Source organism: Cnephaeus nilssonii (assembly GCF_951640355.1).
Source record: "Cnephaeus nilssonii genome assembly, chromosome: 4".
In the NCBI taxonomy this organism is placed as follows: Eukaryota; Metazoa; Chordata; class Mammalia; order Chiroptera; family Vespertilionidae; genus Cnephaeus; species Cnephaeus nilssonii.
Window position 1 is genome coordinate 77,785,554 of NC_137075.1, and position 16,780 is coordinate 77,802,333.

A 16,780-nucleotide genomic window follows, 5' to 3' on the forward strand; every position below is an offset into this window, starting at 1 on the left:
CAGAAAATGGAGAGAGAACACATTGAGTTTTTTTGGCCCGGTTTTATTTTGGTGACTTAGGAGTAGTGCCTGAGTACTTGGCAGTCTGGCCATGCAAAGTGCAGTGGCAGAGTAGCAGCCCAGGCAGCACCTGGGAGCTTGGGGGAGCCGTAGAACCTCAGACCTACTGACTCAGAGTTTACATTTTAACACAATCCCCTTGAGATTCATAGGCACATGAAAGTTTGAGAGGCGCTGCTCAAAAATGAGGAGGTCCACCCGTACGGTGCTGTGGTTTTATTTTTATTTTTATTTTTTTAATATATTTTATTGATTTTTTACAGAGAGGAAGGGAGAGGGATAGAGAGTTAGAAACATCGATGAGAGAGAAACATCGATCAGCTGCCTCCTGCACACCCCCTACTGGGGATGTCCCCGCAACCAAGGTACATGCCCTTGACCGGAATCGAACCTGGGACCCTTGAGTCCACAGGCTGACGCTCTATCCACTGAGCCAAACCAGTTAGGGCGGTGCTGTGGTTTTAGCATGTATATATTGAATCCTTCTTAATTCCCTAGGGATTAGTTTCATAAGAAAGTAGCCATGTCAATCTGCATCTTCCTCCTGTCATTTTTAAAAACTTTTTCTAACATTATTATTTTTAAAATCTTTATTATTTAGATTATTACAGCTGTCCCTCTTTTTTACCCCCATTGCTCCGCTCCACCCAGTTCCCGCCCCACCCCAGGCCTTCACCACCCTATTGTCTGTGTCTACGGATAATGCATATATGCATATAAGATCTTTGTTTAATCTCTTCCCACCCCCACCCCTCTTGCCTCTGATAATCCTCAGTCTGTTCCATTTCCATGCCTTTGATTCTATTTTATTCACCAGTTTATTCTGTCCATTAGATTTCTTATTCGTTTATTTTGATTTTCAGATTCAATTGTTGATAGGTTTGTTGCCATTTTGTTGTGCATATTTTTAATCTATTTTTCTTCTTCTTCCTCTTCTTAAAGAATACCCTTCAACATTTCATATATTACTGGTTTGGTGGTGATGAACTCCTTTAGCTTTTTCTTGTCTTTAAAGCTCTTTATCTGACCTTCAATTCCAAATGATAGCTTTGCTGGGTAGAGTAGTCTTGGTTGTAGGTACTTGCTGTTCATCACTTTAAATATTACTTGCCACTCCCTTCTGGCCTGCATAGTTTCTGTTGAGAAATAAACTGACAGTCATATGGGCATTCCCTTGTGGGTAACTAATTGCTTTTCTCTTGCTGCTTTTAAGATTCTCTCTTTTTCTTTATTCCTTGGCATTTTAATTATGATGTGTCTTGGTGTGGTCCTCTTTTGGTTCCTCTTGTTTCGGACTCTCTGTGCTTCATGGACTTTTAAGTCTATTTCACCAGAGAGTGAAAGTTTTCTGTCATTATTTCTTCAAATAGGTTTTCAATATCTTGCTCTCTCTTTTCTTCTGGCACCCCCATAATGCAAATGTTGGTACACTTGAAGTTGTCCCAGAGGCTTCTTACACTATCTTTATATTTTTGGATTCTTTTTGCTCTTCTGGTTGGGTGTTTTTCAAATCATTGATTTGATTTTCAGAATTCTCTACTCTACTGTTGAATCCCTGTATATTATTCTTTATTTCAGTCAGTGTATGCTTAATTTCTGACTGGTTCTTTGGCATTGTTTTGGAGGTTCCTAGAAGATTCTTGAGTAACCTTATAACTGTGGTTTTGAACTCTATATCCAGTAGTTTGCTTTCTTCCATTTCTTTAATTTGTGACATGTTTCTTTGTCTCCACATTTTGGCTACTTTCCTGTGTTTGTTTCTACATAGTGGGTAGAGCTGCTATGTCTCTTTGAGTTGATAGAGTGGCCTTGTGTAGTAGGTGTTCTATAGGGCCCAGTGGCTCAGCCTCCCCAGTTACCTGAGTTGGGCACTCTAGATGAACCCCTTTTTGGGCTGTGTGCACAGTCTTGTTGTAGTTGAAACTTGATTGCTGTTGGTGTCACTGAGAGGAATTGACCTCCAGGCCAATTGGCTGTGAGGACCAGCTGTGTCTACAGTGGGAGAGCTGCTCTGGAGGAGACACCCCCATGGAGCAGGACTTGCATCAATGGGGCTTTGGTGCTCACTGAGTCTGCCCCTGGAGTGTGTTGCTTATGAATGTGAAGAGTTGTAATCTGGTATGGTCTGACACTGACCATTGGGTACACTGGCTCTTGGGTCTCCAGGGAGGTGCAAAGTCAGCCACTGCCTGGGGCCACCCAGCAGGAGCTACAGAGAGATCTTCAGATTCCTCCTGTTTGTATCAGATCTGGGAGTGCCCAGACGAAGCCCAGCTGTGAAGCAAGGCAGGCTGGTGCTGGTGCTGGGTCTTGGGCCTTTTATTGATATGTTTGGGGCTTTCTGACCCAGCTGCAGCTTGTTTGAGACATTTTAGCCTGAGCACGGACAGGCCATTTATATGAAAAAGCTGCTGCAGTCAGCTTGGATGGGATTGTAAATTGGATGAGGCGGGATCTTAGGGAATCACAAGGGCGGAGCAAACAGAAATGGCTGCCAGTCAGCCCTGCGACCAGCAAGGTCCCAGCATAGGAGCAATGACCCCTGCGAGCATCTGGGAGAAAGTTGCCCCCGAGTTCCTGCCTCGATGTCAGACAATCCAGTTCCTCTTCGTATGTGTCTGTGTTCCCCAGAGCCTTGTGCTGGTGCTGGAGCTCAGAGGAAGCCAGACCTTGTAAGTTCAGTTCATGTGCCAGCCCTTTAAGAGGAACAGCTGGGTCTTTAGCAGCCTCTGTGTCACTGAGCCCCAGTCCACACTAGTTTTTAAAGCCCATAATTCTGACTGCCTGTAGGGACTTCTTTTCCCAGCTCAGAGACACTGTGCTGGGGGTCTGGTGTGGGGCTGGGACCGCTTGCTCCTCCAGGCAGCCTTGGCAAAGATGATCTCCCTCCCGATTAAAAAAGCGGCACATGTGGGTGCTGGACCAGCCCGTTCCATGCCTCTGCACCTCTTACCCGTCTCAATGTGCTTTCTTCTTTACTTCTCTAGTTGTAGGACTTCCATTCAGCCAGCTTTCCAGTGGTTCTGGATAATGGTTGTTCTATATTTTAGTTGTAATTTTTGCTTGTGGGAGGCGGCGAGTACAGGCGTTTACCTATGCCACCATCTTCCAGCCCTCCTATCATTTTTATCTTCCTACTTTGGATACATTCCTAGCTGAAAAGAAGGAATCAGGGAATTTTGAGGGGTTAGGGAAATTTCTGTGGATTGGGTGTATATAAAATAAAATCTAGCAACTCAGGAGTTGGGAAAGAGCTGGAAGATTTTGAAGGATAACAAAAACCTCAAGCATTTGCTTGGTCTTCACATGGTAAAAACATTAAATAAATACCTTTTGACTTAGGGTTCTTGGTTGTAACAATCAATTGGTGTTGGCTGATTTAAGCAGGACTATTGAAAGGGTTTTGCCCTGTTCACACTGTCTCTGGGTAGGCTGGAGAGCCAGGCTGTGGGTATGAAGCCAGGGACAGAGCCTGAGTCAGCCTGCAGAGCTGATCTGGCAGACACTCCTGTTACTACTGCATGGCTTTGGAGGTTGAAGCCCATACCTGGCCCCATGGCTATTGAGGCCTGCATGGCACTCTATATTCCCTGTAGCATCTCTCTTCCCAGAGGGAGCTCTGGGTGATCTCTGTAAGTCTTGGGCAGGTTCATCTGATTGATGGTGCTTAGATCTTGTGCCTTTGTCCCAATTGCAAGGGGAGCTAGGAAAGCAAGCCTTGCATTTTCACTTTCATTGTGAGAGGTGAGCACTGCTTCGTTAGGTTGGGAATTTCCCATGCATAAGAAGAAGATTGAGATGCAGGTGGACAGAAAGAATGACAAATGTTTGAGTTGCTTGTGTGTGTGTGTGTGTGTGTGTGTGTACATGTGTGCGTGCATGAATGTGTATGTTCAGTTCACCAGAGACATTTATTTCAATAGGACACCTTTCTGGTTTTATGATGACGGCCAATAATGGGAAAGTAGGGTTCATTTTGCAGAACTTTGCTGCCTTTTTTTGTTTAAAGAGCTAACATATATAAAAATCATGAGTGTCAGTCATTCTTTTAGGTCATATTCAGCCAAGAGTAAACTTGATGTTTTCTGTGAAATAAAAAAGCTGCCTAACACTTCCTCTGAAATATGGAATTCATTGCATTTGCTTTCTAAATGAGATCGTATTTAGTGAGACCTTGACCATGTAATCAAGATAATGAGAGATGTTTAATTTGCCTGAGTGACTCAGCTGTGGAGTACACACTTTGCCTTGTGCTCTGATGGGCGGGTGAGAGATTATCACGGCCTCAGTACACGAGACACAAAGCAGAAAACAAAATCAGCAGGCACTATGTCATATTTGTACTGAGATAACACCAAGGAACAGCTGTGACTCTTTCAAATGACTCTATTTGTTTGATAATTGCTGGGTAAAAATAGTGCCACTATTGGCTATTTCAGGATGACAGATGGCGTTCTAGATTATGTTCCTTTCCTTGCACCCAAAAAGAACAGGACCAAGTTTTTCAGAAAATGGTGGTGGTGGTGTGTGTGAAAGCAACAGATGAGGGGCAGGGCACCATTTCAGGCTTCTGTTCTGCAGGCAGGTAGGAAGCAGGAGTTGAGCCATGAGGGAGATGAATTATTCCAGCCTGAGCAATGATGGGAAATAAAGGCGGCTGTCTGTTGCCTAGGAACAGAAATATCTTGTGCCTCTGCTACAGCGGGGGGAACCAGTCATTTACTTCCAGAGTTCACCTGTCGGTTATTCAGACAGAACTGGAGTGAGCCCGCTGTTCTTCTTGGCTTTGTGGTGTGTGTGTGTGTGTGTGTGGGGGGGGGGGGTGGGTCTCATTAGATCCCTTAGCTTTCTTCCACTCAGCAAACTTCTCTGTTGCTCCTAGTGCTTTGTCTCAAAATGTGCCAATCAAAAGTTTGTATTAACTATGTATGTGGTGGTGGTGGTGGTGGTGGTAACAATAGATTTTCTTTAGGAACTGCCCCTTGGGTATTTTTGCTGCCAGGAAGCCAGTGGAGCCCCATATGAATATAGCACCCAGTCTTTTATCTGAATGGCTATACTGGTTGATATCTTGTTGGCATTTTCACCTGCACCTCAAGGAAGGAAGGTACACACACACACACACACACACACACACACACACACACCCCACATACACACATATATACTCCCATTTAGGTCTGAAGTCAAGAAGGGAAGGACAAACAGTGATCTGAGGGCCCCACTTCCTGGTATTAAGAAGGTAGGACCAAAAATTTGGAATCTTAACCTGTCTCTTTTGGAGCTTTACAAAATATACTCTCCTGTGACTTAACTCCAAAATTCCGATTCATTGGGTCTTTGATATAGTCTGGGTCTCTGTGGGTTTAAAAATTTCCCAGGTAATTAAAGCTTAAAAGTCATTTCCATTTTCTCCCTTCCCTGCTAAAGAGTTCGGACCTCCAGAACCAGGCTGGGAAGGGAAAGGCCTGGGCATGAAGATCTTGGACTTCCTTGTTCCTGCCCAGAGCTGAGAGCTTGCCTTATGTCCTCAGGCAGCTTGCTGCATGAATGGTCATGTGGATCCTTGATCAAGGGTGGCTTCCTTGGTCTTCAGAATCTGAGTGGGAATACTTACTCTCTCAGGAGCACAGAGAAGGAAAATTGAGGCTCACAGTTGGGTAGAAACATAGTAGAAATATTTAGGAGGTGACTAGATTATGGGAAAGTGATTAGAAGAGACCTAATCCCTGGATGTTGCTGACCAGGAAGAGTGATAAGAACAGAATATTCTAGGCACCTAGGCAAACATCATAGGCTTGAGCAAGGCCCTGGGAGTGTGTAAACACCACTTACTTTCACTCACCCTTGTCTAGGGATCCAAGGAAAATCAAATAGCTTAAATAAGAGCATTATAGTTGCAACAACAAATAACTTAAAAAGAGATGTTGTTCTTGCTTACCTCTTTTTTTGTCTTCATAGGGAAAGTCAGTGATTATTATTACATTGAAAATGAAGGCGATTATATAATCTTTAAAACATTCTCAGTGTAATGATAAAAGAAATGTTGAGTATTTCTCCTACCACAAGCTAAAGGCAGATATTACTTGGCTCTTTTTGGCCCAGTTATATAAACGCCCATTTGAGGGAACACTAGAGTTGATCCAGAAATCTCATTTTGAAGAGAACTGAGATGTAGCCCTTTACCACGTGCAAGAAAGGAAACTCCGTGGGCAGCTCTCATTTGCATGGTTCCCAAATGCAGGTATGTGACTAAAGCATAGTGGGCCTGATTTTCAGGTGTACCTGACCGTGAAATCAATCTCAGTGGCTACATGGTCACCCTTGAACAAACTCCTGTCTCATACTGGCTTGCCAAATACTGACTTCAATTTCAGAAAGAAGAAAAACAAGACATTTCAACCAGGCTCACAGCAAAACCTGGGTTTTGAAGTAATTTGAATTTTCAATTCTTTTTTTTAATTCAGTTCCCACTTCCTTCATATCAGCACAGAATCCAAAATGAACTTGAAGTTCTCCCTCTTTGGGTGATGTGGAAGAGTCTGAGAGAACATTAGACAGATTTTAGACAACCTGTAGTGGCAGGTGTAGAGATGCTAAATGGGAGGGGCCGTCTAGGAGCTGCTAGCATATTTCTCTAGAAACATGTCTATGCAGCAAGCCTGCTTACATTTTTGTTGTTGTTGTTAATTCTCACCTGAGGATCTTTTTTTCCCCATTGATTTTTAGAGAGTGGAAGGGAGGGAGGGAGAAAGGGGGAAAAGAGAAACATCAATGTGAGAGACATAGATTGGTTGCCTCCGGCGCACACCCTGACTGGGGCCAGGGATTGAGCCTGCAACCCAGATATGTGCCCTTGACCAGGAATTGAACCTATGACCCTTTGGTCCGAGGGCTGACACTCTAACCACTGAGAAACACTGGCCAGTGTACAAGCATGCTTACTTTAAAAAAAATATGTGTTTTATTGATTTGAGAGAGGAAGGGAGAGGGAGAGAGATAGAAACATCAATGACGAGAGAAAAGCATTGATAAACTGCCTCTTGCACGCCCCCTATTGGGAAACGAGCCTGCAACCCTGGCATGTGCCCCGACCAGAATCGAACTGGCAACCTCTTAGTTCATGGGTTGATGCTCAACCATTGAGCTACAGAGGCTGGGTGCATGCTTGTTATTTAGGATGATGAGAGTGTTGGCTCAAAGCCCCCAGACCACCCACTGGGGCTACCAGTGTAAGCTACTAACAATCTTTTATACAAAGTTGGGTACTTCTCTCCCACCACGTCTTGCTATTAACCTGGTTTCTTTGTGTGAGTCCATTTCTCCCAATACATAGACTCGATTTGCCTCTAAGGAAGAATTCAGGCAGACCCCACCTCAGAAGATCACCAAAGCAGCTACCACAGTGCTTACACATAGCAAACACTTACTAACTTTATTATTAATAACTAGAAGCCCGGTGCACGAAATTCGTGCACGGCGGGGGGTTGTCCCTCAGCCCAGCCTGTACCCTCTCCAATCTGGGCTGCTCTCTCAAGCTCCATTCCGCCACCATTTGTTTGAATTTGTTTACCTTCTATAATTGAAACTTTGTAGCTTGAGTGGAGGCTTAGGCCTGCAACAGCTATGGAAAGCTTGGCTTGCTCTGTTACCTGGGAAACCTTGCTCTCTGTGGCTGTAGCCATCTTGGATTGGGGTTAATTTGCATACTTGCCCTGATTGGCTGGCGGGCGTGGCTTGGCTGGTGGGCGTGGCTTATGTAGCGGAGTGATGGTTAATTTGCATATTACCATTTTATTAGAGAGGATTTTCTTTGTTGGCTCCCATAATGACTTACACACACACAAAAGCAGTGGTCTTTTCTTGCCTCCAAATTCATAAAAAGAGTGACAGATAGAGTACTGCCAAGACATAAGGATCCCCTCTCAGTAGTGAACCAGGGACTCACCCACCTTTACCTCTGTGCTCGTGGCAAACAGTATGAGCTCAATACACGTTCTCCCTTACCACTTTACCTCTCTGGACCTCAGCTCTCTTAACACTTGATGATCCATGATTTTATCACTTAAATAATATTATTTCCTGATCTCCCATTTCCATGCTTCTTTGACTTTTAATTACCCCAAAAATGGCACCATCACCAACATCTTAGTTTTGAGGAGCCTGCTCTCTGACACCCACCCCATCTTCCCAGCTCACCCTCCTTAGCAGGATCACCCAGCAGACCTCTCATCCATTGCTTCACCACGATTCCGTTATCCGTGACTCTCCTGTTGTCCATATCCTACCTAATAATAGACAAATATGCAAATTGGCCATACTTCTGACACACCCACAAGCCACGCCCACAAGCCACACCCACCATCCAATCAGAGCAAGTATGCAAATTAACCCATCCAAGATGGCTACAGCCACAGAGAGCAAGGTTTCCTAGGCAACAGAGGGAAACAAGCTTTCCGCCAGCTGTTGCAGGCCTAAGCCTCCACTCAAGCTACAAAGTTTCAATTATAGAAGGTAAACAAATTCAAACAGAAATGGCATCAGAATGGAGCTTGAGAGAGCAGGCCAGGGTTGCCACCGGCAACAGGGGAAGCAAAGCTTTCTGCACACCCTGGCCAGGCCCACCCGCTTAAGGCAACAAAGTTTTAATTATAACCCCAACAGAAATGGCTGCCAGCCTTGGAGGGAGCCTCAGGCTTGGCTCCGCTCCAGGCTACAAAGTTTCAATTGTAGAAGGAAAATAAATTCCAGATACCAGGGCCTCTGCTTGGGTTGCCAGGGGGCGTGGCTGGCCTGCAAACCACCACAGGCCCCTCGCTCAGGCTGCCCCACGCCCCAAGGGAACCCCTACCCTGATCAGGGACACCCTTCAGGGCAAACCAGCTGGCCCCCACCCATGCACCAGGCCTCTATCCTATCTAATAAAAGAGTAATATGCAGATTGATCATCACTGCAACACACAATATAGCTGCCCCATGTGGTCAAAGATCCTGCCCCCATGTGGACACAAGATGGCCAGCAGGAGAGGGCAGTTGGGAGGCACCCGGCCTGCAAGGGAGGGCAGTTGAGAGGGACCAGGCCTGCAAGGGAGGGCAGTTGGAGGTGATCAACCCTGCAGGAGAGGGCAGTTAGGGGTGACCAGGCCAGCAGAGGAGGGAAATTGGGGGCAAACAGGCTGGCAGTGGAGTGGTTAGGGGGTGATCAGGCTGGCAGGCAGAAGCAGTTAGGGGCAATCAGGAAGGCAGGCAGGCAAGCAGTTGGGAGCCAGCAGTCCTGGATTGTGAGAGGGATATCCGACTGCCCGTTTAGGCCTGATCCCAGGTGTCCCAGATTGGAGAGGGTACAGGCTGGGCTGAGGGACAACCCCCCTCCGTGCACGAATTTCGTGCACCAGGCTTCTAGTCTATAATAATAAAAGCATAATATGCTAATTAGACCAGACATCCTTCCAGATGAAGCCGGGGCTGCAAAGGAAGCCTGGGTCCTGGGTGCCAGAGGGAAGCCGGTGCCGGCAGCCAGGGGAAGGAAGGCCTACTCTTGCATGAATTTTGTGCACCAGTCCAGATTATATATATATATATTATTATATATATATATAATCTAGTTTAAATTGCACAATTGGGCATTACAGTTATTTAAGCAGCTAAAGGTTGCAGGAGAAAAATGCATAACTGTGCTCATTGATCTACAGATTCATGATGTAAATCTAAAATTAACCCTTGACACTGCTTGGCAACCCTACTACTCTCCAGAACACTTGTGCTGTCTTCTCTCACCCCCATCTCTCTGTGCTCCTTTCCCACCTACCTTCAGCTAATAACCTTGCCTCAGAATTTATTGAGAAAATAAAAGTAGTGAGGCAGGCCAAATACCCTCATTAAGTCTAACTGGCCTTTAATATCTTCATCCACACTCCGTTTTCCACCTGTATCTGCAGGTGGAGTGTCTTTGTTCCCATCAAAAGCTGCTGCTCCTTGTCCTTTTTTTATTATTGATTTTTACAGAGAGGAAGGGAGAGGGATAGAGAGTTAGAAACATCGATGAGAGAGAAACATCAATCAGAATCGAACCTGGAACCCTTCAGTCTGCAGGCTGATGCTCTATCCACTGAGCCAAACCGGTTAAGGTTCCTTGTTCTTTTCCAACCTTGTCATAGATATACTGAGAATGTGTCCTCATTGGCCCAGTTCAATAATGGTGTATGTTTGTTGGCCTGACATAATTATGGATACATAGTTCCCCTTATACAGCCCCAGTTTGGATGACACATATAACAAAGTTCATACGTGGGATGATCTGTCTCTAGGCTGGCTGTTCAGATCAGTGTGTTGATGCTGCTATCACACTGTCCTACTGTCCTAGTTACTCTACAGGTAGTTAACCTAGCTTTATAATAAGTCCTGAAGCATGGCCAGCACGTGCTCCCTTCTTTGTTAGAAGTGTATTGGCTCTTCTTGGTCCTTAACTATTTCATGTACATTTTAGCACCAGTTTATAAAGTTCCACAAACCTGTTGAGGTTTTGGTTGGCGTTTCATTGAGACACTACATCAGTTTGGGGGAGAATTCACATCATCACAACATCAAATCTCCCTGTTTGTTAACACATGTAGTGCTCTATTTGCTTTTCCTTTAATACATTTCAATAAAATGTCACAATTTTCTGTATCCAGGTTGAACTTATATCTTGTTTATTTCTTACAAGGTTTCTTATAGTTTTTATTTCTATTGTAAACAGTGCATTTAAAATTATGTCTCATATTTTTTAATGTGACACAGGGCCTTGGACACAGGACGTTTTTCTTATATGCAGTCACTTTGCTAAAATTTCCTTTTGTTTATAATCTATATATATAAAAGCCTAAGCGACTGTCTGACTGTTCAACCATCTAACCGGTAACTATGACACACAATCACCACCAGGGGGCCAATGCTCTGACTGGCAGCTATTATGCGCACTTACTATCAGGGGGCAGATGATCAACAGAGGAGCTGCTGAGCTGCGGTGACTTGGCAGCTGCGTCCTTTTCATGGCTTCCATTTATTATTCATTTAGGTGATTACTTGTTTAATGCCCTTCTCTTCACCTAGACTCGCTGAGTTCCACAAGGGCAGGGGTAATGCCTAACATTTTCACGGCTCCATCCCCAGCATCTAGATTGACAAATATTTGTTGTCTGGGCCTCAGGGATTACAATGCACATCCAATCACTTTTGTCTCATGTCTACTTGAATGTCTTGCTGGCACCTCAAATTCAACAGATCCAGTGTGTTTATCATCTTTGTCCACAAACTCCTTCCTTTGCTAGTGTCAGAAACCTTACCTCCTTTCTCATCCCCACGTCCAGTGCATCACTAATATCTGACTATACTACAGCCTATACCTTTCCTGAATACATTCATTTTCCTCTATTTCCACTTTCATCCTTCTGGTATGTCACCATGTCAAGTTACTGCAGTAGCTTCTGAACTGTTTTTGTTCTGAACTGTTCTAAACTCTGATATTGCTTCTCTCCAATTGGTTCTCAACATGATAGCCACAGTGGTACTTTAAAAAATACTAGTATAATTAAATCGCTCTCATATGGTATACATTGTGTCATATACTACCCCCCAAAATATAAAAACAGAATTAACACAGGGTAAGCAAGACAGCACAGGATGGCACTATCAAATACAAATGACTTGATCAGTAATTTGTATTTAATTTCAATACCACCATTTTCCCAAATTTTTGAAGCATCCTTTGAATTTCCATACAACTATTGTATCTTCGACAACTATTGTCCTACCAGGTGCTTTTCTCTTTCTGCACCTACCTCTTCTTTAAACTGCAGTCTGTAGATGCTTTTTCAGTAACAGGGCAGATTGGCACAGTGGTTGGAAGAAAATGTATAAGCAGAACTAGTGATCTGGGGTTGATGCACCACCTGGCAGTTCATTCATCCACAGCTGTCTTGTAAAAACATCGGAAATAGAACTCCTCAGGCTCCCTACATTAATATTGAGGATTGCTAGTGAGTCACAGTCAATTTATTATTGCTTTCCTTACTTTATTAGACATAGATTTTCAACTAGTTAAGGAAGTGCATTTTGTAAAGGGTTCTTTAAAGTGCTTTCAATGATATTTAGATGCCCTAATTAAAGTGTTAATTAAATAGCTTCTCTTCTCCATCGTTGGTGCATGAGTAGCTGCTCGCAGAAAAGCTTGACCAATTGAAGGACAAAATTGCAAAGTCCTTTGTTGTTGATGATGTGCATGGTTTTAAAATTTGAGAGCAACAAGGCGTGACTGCTTTCCTTTTTTTAGAATTAACAAGAGTGGCGGGACAAGATTAATAGGTGGGTTTATTATGCCTAAGAAGTTGGCTGGGTTTTTTTCCAGAAAATAATTGCTTTTCTGGAGTGCAAAAAGCTTTTGCTCATTCAGTGTCAAGATCTGTTATGCTGATTGGGGGATGAAGTCACTCTTCCCAACTGTTTGTAGGGCAGAAAGTCAATAACAGTGATTGGCGGCTTTGTGCTACATTGAAAAGTCTCCAGCAGATTTCTCACTTGGGACCCACTAAAAACCAGAGGACTCCAGGAAATAAAGTCAAACTGTCTTCTTTTGACACAGGGCCATAAACATAATGGAATGATTTCTCCCATGAAAGATCTGAGCAAAGTAATCTCTACTGATTTCTTTGATTGGGTCACACCCAGCTAGCTTTCTTTTCTTCTTAGGTGCTATTTCAGAAAGTGGCATAAAACATGCATTATCTGTCTAATATTGTGTAACAAGATACCTTATCTTAAATTTAAATGGACACAAGGAGGTGAGGGCACAACCAGAGATCTGGATTCAAACTTGACTCGGTTGGTTATATGAACTTGGGTGAGTAACTCACCTACTCTTTACCTTCATTTCTTTATAAAACGAGGGAAGATAATGGTACCTTCTACAGAGTGTTTTTGTGATAGTTAAATTTATTTATGTAAAATGTGTTTCAGGTAGTGATGGATATAAAATTACTATTATTGTTGATGTTACTGGGGAATGGCCCAAAGTTATCTTTTGGTCTTTCAGGGGACATTGGAGGTAAATTTGGCCTGGTATTAACATCTATGGATAGATGAATCCTTGCACTTATAGTCAAGTTAATGTTTATTAATGGTCAATCGAGGCTTGACAAAGCAAGTAGATATCTATATATATAAAAGCCTATGTAACTGTTAAGATGGAACGACCAGTTGCTATGATGCGCACTGACCACTAGGGGGCAGACGCACAATGCAGGAGCTGCCCCCAGCCGGCAGGCCCCGGTGGCCAACCTCCCAGTCCTTCCTCCTGGCCAGGCCCCAGGCTGGGACGGGGAACTGGGGGTGGGTGGCAGCAGATGTGGGTGGCAAGGGAAGGAGTGGGGGGAGGTGGGAAGGCGGGGAACCTGATCAGCCCTGATCACCAGCTAGGCCTAGGGACCACACCAGTGCACGATTTTCGTGCACCAGGCCTCTAGTTTGGAAATCAAATCAAATCCATGTTTTATGGCATCTTTTAAATTTTTTATTAAATTTATTGGGATGACATTGGTTAATAAGATTATAAAGGTTTCAAGTGTACAATTCTATGATACATCATCTGTATATTGAATTGTGTGTTTACTACCCAAAATCATATCTCCTTATGTTACCATATATTTGACCTCCTTAACCCTTTTCTACCTCTTACTCTCCCCTTTCCCTATGGTAACCATCATACTGTTGTCCGTGTCTATGAATTTTTTTTCTTGTTTGTTCGTTTGCTGCTTTTAGTTTTATGTCCCACTTATGTCTTGATAGATAGAACTTATTTCGAACTATTTTTTACTGAAAAACTACAATGATGGAGATAAGGCTGGTAGCTCTCAATATAACATCACATCTTGCAATCTCTCACATTTGAGTTCCTGCCAGCCTTGGGACAAGGCATAAGGATCACACACCCCCTAGGAGGTCCAAGGAGAGGTTCTGGTAGCCACTGCAGCGAAAAGGGAGTTTGCAGCCACCAGGGACATACAGCTCAGACCAGCTCTTGGGGAACGAAGGCAGCCCTTTTACAAGTGGAGAACGATCAAGAGGAGGTAGGCTATTGCTCTACTTTGGGTGAGCTTTCCCTCTCCTCCCACCTTCAGTTTCATACAGGACAAGACTGGGTGGATACGTCTGGTGGAAGTATAGATGGGTCTGGGGGCCTGGTGGCTGTGGGTAATTTGGGTTAGGGGGGGTTAGAAGGCGGACTGCTGCCCTGGATTAAAGGAGGGGCCTGGGCAGGTCCCAGAACTATGGATGCGAAGCAGAGAATGAGAGAGAAGGTGCTTTGAGTTTCTTTTCAAGTTGCCTATTTCACACATTGAGAAGAGGAGCAAGGATTCAATGTCACTGTCCTGTCCAAAGTGGCGAGGCTACATTTGTCCTTTGGGTCCCTGAGTGTGGAGCTCCAGAGGAAGGCAGGCGTTAGGTGGTCTTCAATCTATCAGGAGTATCTTACATAATAAAAAGGTAATATTTAAATTACCATCACTCCGCTACGCCCATGATTGGGCCAGCAGGAGACACAGGGGGCGGGACTTGGGGTGGCTGGGGTGGTGATTGGGCCGGCAGGACGCTGAGCTCAGCGTCTGCGCCATGGCTGTGCTGCGGCACAGACAGGCCTCTGGGGCAGCGAGCCTGGCCGGCGTTTTGGAGGTTTGGAGGCGGCGGGGTGGGCGGGCGGCGCGGCTCTCCGGGGAGGAGTCTGGCGGCAGTTGGGCCGCAGGAGCACGTGGCGGTGGCCCCAGCCTTCCTGGGCGGGAAGCAAAGGCAAGACCCTGGCCTGGGCTCCGCCCGCAGGAGGACCACGCCCCTGCCCCGCCTCGCCCTAGGGGCCCAGGGACTTCGGAGCTGCCGACCAGTGGACAGACAGCTTACAAGTGCATGATTAAATCATGCACTGGGCTTCTAGTTTTATTAATAACACCCTGAAACAACAACAGAAACTTAACCTTCTATAGAAATATAATTTCCATTTCTTTTTAGAAAAACACTGAGTTTTTTTTTCTCTATACTGTTCTTTTATCTGGATCCAGATTTTTATAGAGCCTTGAAATTCATTGATACATGAAAAACCGAGGCCACTGTTGACAGGAAGTGTGTATATGAATAAATTATGCATATGAGTAGCAGAAAAAGCACCCGTCCCCTGGGATGTTTTGAAGTTTCCTGGCTGTGTTATGGGAGTGAATGGTAGAGGGCCGGAGGCGGGTGGGCGGGGTGGTGGCTATGAATGAGGAAAGTGAGCTTGGCTGGGTTGACTTTTCTCTTTGAACAAGACCTGGTGGCCAAATGTCATATATATATAATTTTGCTTGAATGGATATATGCTGGGAAAATAAAAAGTCCCAGTGTGCAGGGACTCCCTGTTGGCAACTCTGCTTCAGAGAGAAGGTGATGTTTGCCCCCAACTTGTAAAACTGCTTCCTTGGCTTCAGCTTAAGGTACTTTTCTTCTCTTGCTTTTTAAAATTCCACTAATTATTTTTTCTTCTGGCTCTACAGAAAGCCAGGTGTTTTACTTCCTGATGAGCATTTGAGAGCTGGGTCCTTTGATTTACCTTTTACCCCCTCCTTCCAGGATATGTGCCCCTGGGCACACACAGTCTCTCTCTGTGTCTGTCTCTCTTGCATTTGCAATTTGTGCCAAGCACATCATTTTCATCCCCTGTTTTTTGGCCCCTGAAAATGGGAGCATTGACTTGCATTTTAACCCAGTTGTCTCTTGCTTCTGCTCTTCAGAATATGATGTTGGGAGATTGAGATGATCTGGGTGGCAGCAGCTTGTGCTGGCAGCCTGTGGGGTCAAGTTCAAGCCTCAGTAGCTGCCACTGCAGTGCTGAGAGTACATCTGGGCCTGAAGGGTCTGGCACCCGGGACCCTTGCACACTTCTAAACCATTATATGAAAGACAGACACAAGGAAAGTTGCGTGGGGAATAGGCCATAGAGACAGAACAACTTATTAGAATAGGGAGTAAGATTCAAGGAGAGAGAGAGAGAAAGGAATCCAGGCAGAAATCATAATAGAATGTAATCCCAGGCTAGAAGAGAACTGAAGAAGTCAAATGGGAAAGACTGAATGGATAAGTTGATAGAGCCACTTTACATAATGAAATTTCTCAATTGGGTAGAAGGTCATCAATTAATTTTTGTTGAATGTATTATGTAATCATGTGTCCATGTTTTGATACTTATAATTTGCTTTCATCTATTCTTAAGGTTGTTTTGGAAAATATGAAAAAGAAATCTCTCTAGCAGGGGGCAGGACCCCCATTAAAATGGATAAATGCGAAAGAGAATGTAATTTACGTAATAGAGAAATTCTGGGGTAAGGCTGACTAGGTATGGCTGGACCCAGGGACTCAAATAAGGATCTTACTTCGCTCCCTCCCTCCTTCCCTTCCTTTCTCTTTCTCCCCTTTCTTTTTCCCTGTCTCTCCCTCTGCACCTCTGCCCCTTCTCCTTAGCCCTCACCCCCAACCATTAATACTCTCCCCTTTCTCCATTTCTCTCTTCTTCCTCTCCTTTCCCTTGACCTCCTCTCGCAGACTCTGGCATCCCCTCACTCAACCCTCCCCCTCCCCATGCTCCCTGTGCCTGATCTCTCTGGTCCCTGACAATTTCTCACTCTGATCCCACTCTCCCTCCTTCTTCCTTTCACTCTCCCCC